General features: G+C 45.9%; 1 long non-coding RNA gene across 1 annotated transcript; it reads left to right on the top strand.

Annotated features, from left to right (window-relative positions):
* Positions 1–7608: 7608 nt before the first annotated feature.
* On the top strand, positions 7609–8679 carry LOC311603237. The gene is made up of 2 exons (XR_014781014.1): positions 7609–7820; positions 8358–8679. It is a non-coding gene; the product is annotated as an uncharacterized lncRNA (long non-coding RNA).
* Positions 8680–9079: the final 400 nt, after the last annotated feature.

Raw genomic sequence — 9079 nt, 5'->3', positions numbered from 1 at the left:
TCCTTCTTTCAGTTTGTGCCTCCCAGTAAAATTCCATTCTCTTGGGGCTTTACTTCAACAGTCTGATACCCAAAGTGAAGAGCAGAAGTGCATCTTTAGAATACTCAGTAGCACAGGAGGAGGGCAAGTGCCAGGCCATCCTCAGCTACCTGGCAGTCTCAAACAGGATCCGAAAGTCTGGATGTAGTTCATAAGAGACAATGAGTGTTGCTTTTGAAACAGAAGGTGATATATGAAAATGAAAACTGTTTTTATAGGTTTTTTTTAAAGAAATATTTTTTTAATGTGCACACCCCAAAAGAAAAAGAATATGGGACACCAAGATTGTCTTTTAAACTGCCTGAGGGCCCTTCTGCCTTGAGAGCCTTTGTAAAGATGGACCACAGCATCTCTTGGGCCTTTTTATATTACCATCATGCCTGCAACTCAAAGGTGCGCGCCTGATGCTACCAGTTACATAAGGAGAATGCTCCCCACCCTTACAACTCGTCTGCCCTTCCGGCTCGTGCCTATTGGAGTCTCTCTGTCCTTGAGGTCATGCAGTTGCAGAGACAGACACAATCTGAGACAAAGGGAGGCACTTCCTTCCTCAAAGACACTTGGTCCTTGAGCAGAAATGAAAGGTGCTTTTCTAGCGGTCACAGTTCAATATATTTGGACATGAGGTGGTTTCGGCGTTAATGTTGTTACATAATTTTCTTGAAGCCTAACATCAGCTTTTTTAGAGAAACACTTTTTTTTTTTTAAAGTCACATTAGAAAAAAGGTGAGTGGGTGAGGGCATCTTTCATATTCATTGTATACATAGATCTAGAGCTCTAATTAGGCCCTTTTATGTAACTGCAGAAGGAAGGCCTGCATTGTGGGTCACTGGGAATATACTGACTCCAGGCCCACTAAGCCCTTTATTGAAAATTGTAGCGATCCGAGTTAACAGTGCGGGTCTTTTGTGACTTGGGAGAAATTAAACGGAGGAAGGTTTGTACCTGTAATTTGAGCAGCTAAAAGAGCTGTCTCCTGGGGTGGGGGGGTGGGTGGCTGGGAGCTTAAATGTGTTGCTGCTGAATTTGGAGTCAGATTTACTGACACTGTCAAAAGTAATTTAAGTCTGTTGTTACAGAGAAAACCTTAAAATGCTTGATTCTCCCATTAGCATGTTTCAAACTTCCCAGGATTAGCATGAATTCAGCTGCGTTTCTCTGAACTCTTTCTCAATTTCAGGTCGTTGGTTTTTTGTTTTTTGTTTGTTGTTGTTGTTGTTGCGTCTTCTTTTTTTTTTTTTTTTTTTTTTTTTGGTTGTTGTCTTTTTGTCTTGCTTCATTTTTGATTGTTTATTTGTTTCTTAAAGACTGGATTCTACTATATTGCCCTGAATGGCTCTGAATTCCTGGGCTCAGGCATCCCTCTGCACACCCTCCTTATTAGCTAGGCTGCAGGAGCATGCTGCTGCCCTCAGCATCCATAAGGAAGGAGATCAGGATGGGCATGGTGGCATATGAGGGGCTGGAGAAATGGCCCAGTGCTTAAGGGTACTTCCCTTTCTTGCAGAGGACACGAGTTCAGTTCCTAGCACCCACCTTGGGAGGTTCACACTGCCTCTAACTATACCCTAGGGGCAGAGTGGGTGGGTGGGGGAGGGGGGGTGTGCTCTGACTCCCTTCTGGCCTCCATGGGGATCCTTACACTGGTGCACATAAAAAGAAACAATTCTTAGAAAGATAGCTTACAAAAGAAACCACTGCAGAGGAAGGATGGACTTCTACCATCCCTCCTGGCTGCACAAAACAAAACAGAGCATGCGCAGAAAAAGTGAAGCGTGTGTGAAGGACTCTTAAGAAGGCCGTGGTTCTAGGCAGGGCCTCCCAGCCTTTACCTTATCTAGGGCTGGCCCATTTCCAACGGGATACATTTCTCTGTCTCTGTTTCTGCCTCCATCTTACATGTGCCTGGACCAGCTTTGTTCCAGGACACACCAGCCTCCATCTTTAGGCCAGATCCCATAGCCTGGATCGGGCCACACCTCTCTTGGCTGTGACATGACAGCTCTGGCTCCTCTGTGCTATTTGTCACTTCTGCTGTCTTGAACTAATCCAAGCGATGTGAAGCTTCTGCAGCCCCTTGACCGGTTATACAAGTTAGACCTTTCCTTTGTTCTGGGGCCTGGTCTGAGAGTCACCGTGAGGCCAGCTGGGTGTTCTATCGGCTGTTTTCTGAAGCCACTCCACTGTTCCACCCCCTGATTTCTTGGTGGTGGTTCGTTTCTCTCCCGCCCACCCCCAGCCCCACTGAAACTTCTTTTCAGGCTTCAAAGGGAAGCCTCTTATTCCCTTTAACGCTCCACCAAGCTTAGACTTCGCCATATACTAAAGTGTTTCCGATGCTTTTCCTTCTCCCTTGAGAGGCACTTGCTCATGGCCTCGAGAGCCTTTCATTATAATAAACTTCATTCCTGAAGGGACTTCATGCATTCGACTCTCCTTAGCAGACTGACCACTGAGGCCTTTTTTGTTTGTTTGTTTCTTTTTAACAAGAACCTGAAATTTTTAGCAGGTGCCCTCTGGAGAGTGTGAGTCAGATGAGTGCAGCCCCAGAAGCTGACCATCTTCCAGTGGGAGGCCACACATCCGAGACTGCATGGGCAGACACACTGGACTTGATGGGAGAGAGGGAGGGAGGAGGAGGAAGAGGAAGAGGAGGAAGAAGAGGAGGAGGACATAAAGCTGAGCAGGTAGGGAAAGGGGGTAGTGGATCCAGGAGGAGTTGGGGAATGAAAATATGTAAACTCAAATTACATTGTACAAAGCTCTCGAATACCTAACATAAATAAATAGTAAAAGTAAAAATGGGGACTGGGGAGATGAGTCTCATGTGAGTTTAAGGCCAGCCTGGGCTACATAGCAAGAGTCTTGTCAATATATGAGTGAGTGAGTGAGTGAGTGAGTGAGTGAGTGAGTGAGCGAGTGTGTGTGTGTATCATATATATATAATATTTATATATAGCATAAAGATGAAGATGAAAATAAGATATAATAAAAATATATAGTGATGGTTTGAAGTAGAGTGGACCCCATAGGCTTATATATTTACATTCTTGGTCCCTAGTTGTAGAACTGTTTGGAAAGGACCAGAAAGCACAGTCTTGTTGGAGAAGGCTTGTCACTGTAGGCAGGCTTTGAAGTTTCAAAAGTCCACAACACTTCTAGTTAGTGTTCTCTCTCTCTGCTTCATGGGTATTTCAAGTTGTGAGGTCTCAGCTACTGCTGCAGTACCATGCCTGCCTGCTGCCATGCTCCCTGCTGTGATGGTCACGGACGCACCTACGGGCCTATGGGGGCCATTTTTATTCAAACCACCACAGCTGCTCACCACTATACATAATATACTAAAGTGTAAACTAAGTCACTGTCTGTGGAAGACTCTAAACAGGCCGAGCCAGAAGCAACAACTTGGTTTTAAAATGCCCTTTCTCCTTTAGTAACAAGATCTGTATCTTGGCCAAGCTTAGGGTTTAAAAAATTACCTTTAAAATTTTTAGGTTTATGGTGCTTGCTTTGTCTCCATGTCTGTGTACCACATTTGTGGAGTGCCCATGGAGGCCAGAAGAGGAGCTAGGATCCCCCTGGAACTGGAGTTATAGATGATTGTAAACTGCCATGGAGGTGCTGGGAATCAAATCCAGATTTGGAAGAGCAGCCAGCGCTTTTAAAGCTGGAGACATCTCTTCAGGCCAACTTCTTAATTCAATTAAGATAAGTCTATGTACCATATTGTTCAGACTATAAGATGCACCCCACCCCCAAAGTGTGTGTGTGTGTGTGAATTAGGGTGTGCCTTATGGCCTGAAAATATGGTAAACAATCCCCAAAGCCTACTTCTTTCTTCAAATGGGTGTGGCTTCCTCTGCAGCTACTCCCTTCTTGCCTTCCTTCCCTCCTTCCTTCACTTTCCCCAAGGCCTGTGGGGATGTTGGGTAAAAGGTGGAGACAGTAAAGAGGGGACTAACTGGGTGCTCACTGTTGCTAGACATCATGAGTCCTGGTCACACAGCCCCTAGATGGTGCATTACCTCGGGGACCCAGGCTCGTCGTAGGCATCTATCAAGATGGTCCAGGGAGGCAGGAATGGTTCAGCAGCCCTGGGTCTTGCCACTGCTTCTGACACATGATTCTCTCTCTCTCTCTCTCTCTCTCTCTCTCTCTCTCTCTCTCTCTCTCTCTCTCTGAGCTACCTTGCTGCACCCAAGCCTGACAGTTTCACCCTTTTCTGCGCTCCTTGCTAACTTTGTTCCATAGCAACTACTTCTGTTCCGTGTTGCTATGCTTTGTTTTCTTTCAGTTTGCCATATCTTTCCTGTTCTCAAATCCTTCACGCTCACTTACAGTCTCCTCCTGAGAGTGTAGACTTATTCTGTAGGGTAGAAAGACATTCCTTTGAGCACATAGTCCAGAGAGAAGTGTGGGGGGGGACATTGAAGGACCTGGAAACTTGTACTTTTAAGTTGGATAGCAGCGCGCGCGCGCGCGCACGCGCGCGCGCACACGCACACACACACACACACACACACACACACATACACACACAGAATCATCCATGCAAATAAGCCTCTTTTCTGTCAAACTCGATTGCTCTTTTTAAGAGCTTCTCATGAGACCATGTCTAATAAGGAAGAACCCGAGCGATGAGCATAGCAGGCTCTTGTATGCCAGTCATTGGCAAGTTGTCTCCGGACACTGACACCATCTCTTTCTTGGTCTTCCTATTGACATGGTGAACCACTAGGCCCATCTGTAGCAACAAGCAGGCTGCAAAGAACAAATAAAACAGGCAAGGTACTAGACTCTCTTTTCTAACAGGAACTTGGCATACTTCTTGATAAAGGTGGGCAGAAAAACAAGGATCTACACATGGACAGAAGATTTAAGTCATCAGCCACCAAGATGTTGAGAAACCTGAAGGAACACTGTCCTTGAGGAGCATTGCACCCACACTGAACTATGCCGGGGTAATAAGCTACCTGCTGCGGCTGGGTATAATACAAGTTCAGGCACTTGTGAGGAGTGGGTGCAGCTGAGCTACATCAAATGAAGACAGTGTGGGCTTTGAGATTTCAGATGCTCCAGCCAGGCCCAGTGTCTCATTCTCTTCCTGCTGCCTTCGATCTGGATGGAGAACTCTCAGCTCCTTCTCCAGCACCACGTCTGCCTGCATCCTGCCATGCTTCGCACCATGGTGATAACGGACTAAACTTCGGAACTGTAAATCAGCCCCAATTAAATGTTTTCCTTTCTAAGAGTTGCTGTGATCATGGTGCCTCTTCACAGCAATAGAACACTGCCTACAACGCATTATGTTGGCTTACTAGCCGCTAGAAAATCAAGGAACAATGACTTTGTAAAAAACAAAAACAAAAACATGGGCTGAAGACACGGCCCAGTGGCTAAGAGCACACACCGCTCTTTCAAAGGACCAGTTTAGTTCCCAGCACCCATATGGGGGGAAGAGTTGGAGGGTGGTGGTCACAACCTTCTGTAACTCCAGCTCCAGTGGACCCAATGTCCTCTACTGGCCTCTGCTGCTACACACAGACACACAGACACACACACACAGACACACAGACACACACACACACACAGTGAACTTTTTATGTTTTGGGGTTTTTGTTGTTGTTTAGAGACAGGGTTTCTCTGTATAGCAGTAATAATCTGTCCTGGAACTCACTCTGGACACCAGGCTAGCCTCAAACTCACAGAGATCCGCTTGCCTCTACCTCTCAAGTGCTGGAATTAAAGCCCTGTACCACCATGCCCAGCCTAGTAAATGTTTTTAAAATTGAAAAACCCCAAGGAATAGTGACTTTGAATTGAGAATTCTTACAAGCTCACCATGTCAGAAACATAGATGATCATGCCTGTGTTTTCTACAATGTCCAAATTTATTGTATAACCATGAATGTAAATGGTATGGTGGTTTCATTTGGCAGCAATTTGCTAGATCCCACTGTTTTCATTGACAGCCTAGGCCCAGGTAAATACACATCCTTTTATCTCAATCCCAATCACTAATATTAACTCTCAGATCACATATTACACATCACGCAGTGCATGCATTGCCTGTATACGTATGTATGTATGTATGTATGTATGTATGTATGTATGTATACATGTATGTACGTACATTCTAGAATGACTACAAAGGTTACCAGATCAAGTTTTCAAAAGCTCCCCAGAAGCCTGGAGGCTGACCGAAATACGCGTAGAACCCCCTCCCCCTGCCAGTGTGTGCATGGACTTACGCAAGCACATGCTGGAGGTGAGGTGTGAGCGTGGGGAGGGCTAACAAACAAAACCAACCTGGAGAAGTAGTTGTAGCTCAAGGGTCAAAGTTGAGCTATAGAGCTGAGTTCAGCTATAGAGGGAGAAAGGGCAGGCCTGGCTCCCCCAGATGAACAAATGGGTGAAGTGAACCTTGGAGAAGCCCTGATGGCAATGCGAGTAGGCCTTCCACAGTGGAGAGCAAGTCCAGCTGAAGTCTCGGGGAACAACTCTCTTCTTGTCAGGTCCTTGCCGCACACTGGTGGTCAGGAAAGGTTGGTGGCGCCATCGCCGTCTCAGTACTAGGTGTTTACGTCTTTATGAGGTCCAAATGAGGGAATTAACACCCTGCCCTTGGTCTGGTGTGTCCACTGAGTTATTTGGCCTGTTTTTCCTGGTATGGTTTTAATATACCCATGTACCTTATAGTTCCTATCCATCCCCCACAAGTGTATAGAGCTGCACAACACACTTTCTACTCCCCAAACAAGCCATTATCACAAAAATATTTATGATATTAAATTTCAAAACTTATAGTATAGTCTATTTTTTCCTTCAAGGGATACTAATTTAATGGTTGGAGATTTTTCCATTCTTGCTTTGTGGCCCGATCCTCTATGCCATGAGCAATTTTAACATCATCATCAGACTATGAAAGTTTGTTCTTTTTCTTTTCTTTTTATTTGTTTTTTGACGCAGGGTTTCTCTGTGTAACTTGCTCCGTAGACCACGCTGGCCTCAAACGCAGAGATTCACTTGCCTGTGTCCCCTGAGTGCTGAGGTTAAAGGTATGTGCCACCATTGCCGTGCTTAAAAACCTGTTCTTAGTTTCTTCACTCTATTTCCAGTTCTTTTGTTCTCTTTCCTTCCTCATTCCCTTCTCCTTCCTTCCTTCCTTTCTTTCTTTCTTTCTTTCTTTCTTTCTTTCTTTCCTTCCTTCCTTTCTTGCCACAGGGTCTCACATAGCTCACATTGGCCTCCAACTCTACAAGTAGCCTAGTCTGGCCTTGACTTCCAATCTTCCTGAGTCCACCGATGCTGGATTTACAAGTGTTTTCCACCATGCATGACTTTTCTTAGTTTGTTTCATTGTTAAGAATTAACTTAGAGTTAGGGACGAAGTCTTATAGGTTGTGAGCCTAGCCTTTAACAGCTGAGCCATTTCTCCAGCCCGGGAAAGAAGTCTTACAACCAAATAAAGCAAAGTTAAAATATACACTGAGGGGCGGGGAAGAAGCATTTCCATTCAAAGGGCCTGTGGGTTAATGCGCATGCTCAAACCCGCTGCCCGCCATTTCCTGGAGCACGCCCTACTAACGGCTTTTCGACTCTCGCGCTTGTGGTACCCAGTTTGCTGCGCCTCAGTGGTCCTCTTCTGACCCGACCTGGGATGTCTCGCGTGCTGCGGCTCTGCCCTTCTCTTCTCCGACACCGCACCGGCATGTTTTCGAAGCCTGGCGGTCGCCTCACCCACTCAGAAAACTCACACAACCAAGAGCTGTCGCCCACGGTGAGGTAGAGCCCACAGAACCGCATCCAAGAGGGTGGGGAAGAGAGAGCCTCTGTGTGTGTGTGTGTGTGCGCGTGTGTGTGTTTCCTGAAAATTCACTTGGGCTGAGTGTGAATGGAACACGCTGCGAGGAATTGTCATCTCATTTTTCTTAAGGCCACATGACAAATTTTTTCACAGACCATTTTTGCGCGTGTGTGTATGTGAGTGCAGGTATCTGAAGAGGCCAGAGGTGTTGAACCTGGAGCTACTACAGTTGATTGTGACCTGCCTGACATGGGTTCTGGGAACCAAAGATAGGTTCTCTGCAAGAGCAGTAGAAGGTTTTCACAGATGAGCCATCTCTCCCCGGCCTCTGAGAAAGATCTTTCGCTGCGTGTGTGAGGATGGGACACACACGCAGAGCTTTGTGGGTAAAAGCTTGAAGAGCTGCGGTTCTGTTGCTAAACCCCGTGCGCCTCTGTCTGTAGCCGTTTTGTTAGTGGGGAGTCACTGGTTGAGGAAGCTGAGCTCATCAATACTGCTTTTTTCTTTCAGGAATCGGCTGTTGGACTTGTGGTGTTTTTTACGGCCTTCCTTGCCCCAGCTGCGTATATGCTGAGCAATCTGAGCCGTTTCAAAGGAGATTAGATGGAAGATGTTGTCGAGCCAGTACCTCAGGTCCAAAATGCTTTCAGAAAAAGCCACAGCTCCTTTAAGATGAGAAAAGGTGCCCAGTTGAACCTCTTGTGAACATTCAGCCTTATCACTGCATGTCTGTGGTGTTCTGCATCCTCCCCACCCCCGGATGTGCATTATATGGATGACAAAAATAATCTACTTGAGTGTTCAATAAAATGGAAACCCTTGTTTATGTAAAGTATTGTTCTCCTTTTTGCTTTTTTTTTGGTCTTGAAACGCTAGGGATCCAACCCAGGGTCTCATGCGTGGGAGGCCCTCTACCACTGAGCTACATCTCCCAGTCCTTAGAGATTGTTTTCTGAGCATCACCAAAGCCAATACAAATTTGCTAGTGAAAAATTACAATGAGAAAAAAAAAATCAATGAGAATTGCTATGAAGGGTTGCATTTAGTGACTCTGAGTGACATCAAGTGTTTTTCTTGAGTCTAGTAACAATTGTGAAAGATTAAACAGGCTTCAAGGTTGTGGTGGTTTGAATGAAATGCCCTGTAGGCTCATAGGGAGTGGTACCATTAGGAGGTGTGGCCTGGGGGTGGGCTTTGGTGTTATGAGTGATCACCCCAGGCCCATTGTCACT

This window comes from Acomys minous (genome assembly GCF_964271855.1).
Source record: "Acomys minous genome assembly, chromosome: 8".
Lineage (NCBI taxonomy): Eukaryota > Metazoa > Chordata > Mammalia > Rodentia > Muridae > Acomys > Acomys minous.
The sequence above is the reverse complement of the archived record's forward strand: the minus strand, read 5'-3'. Positions and strand labels throughout refer to the sequence as shown.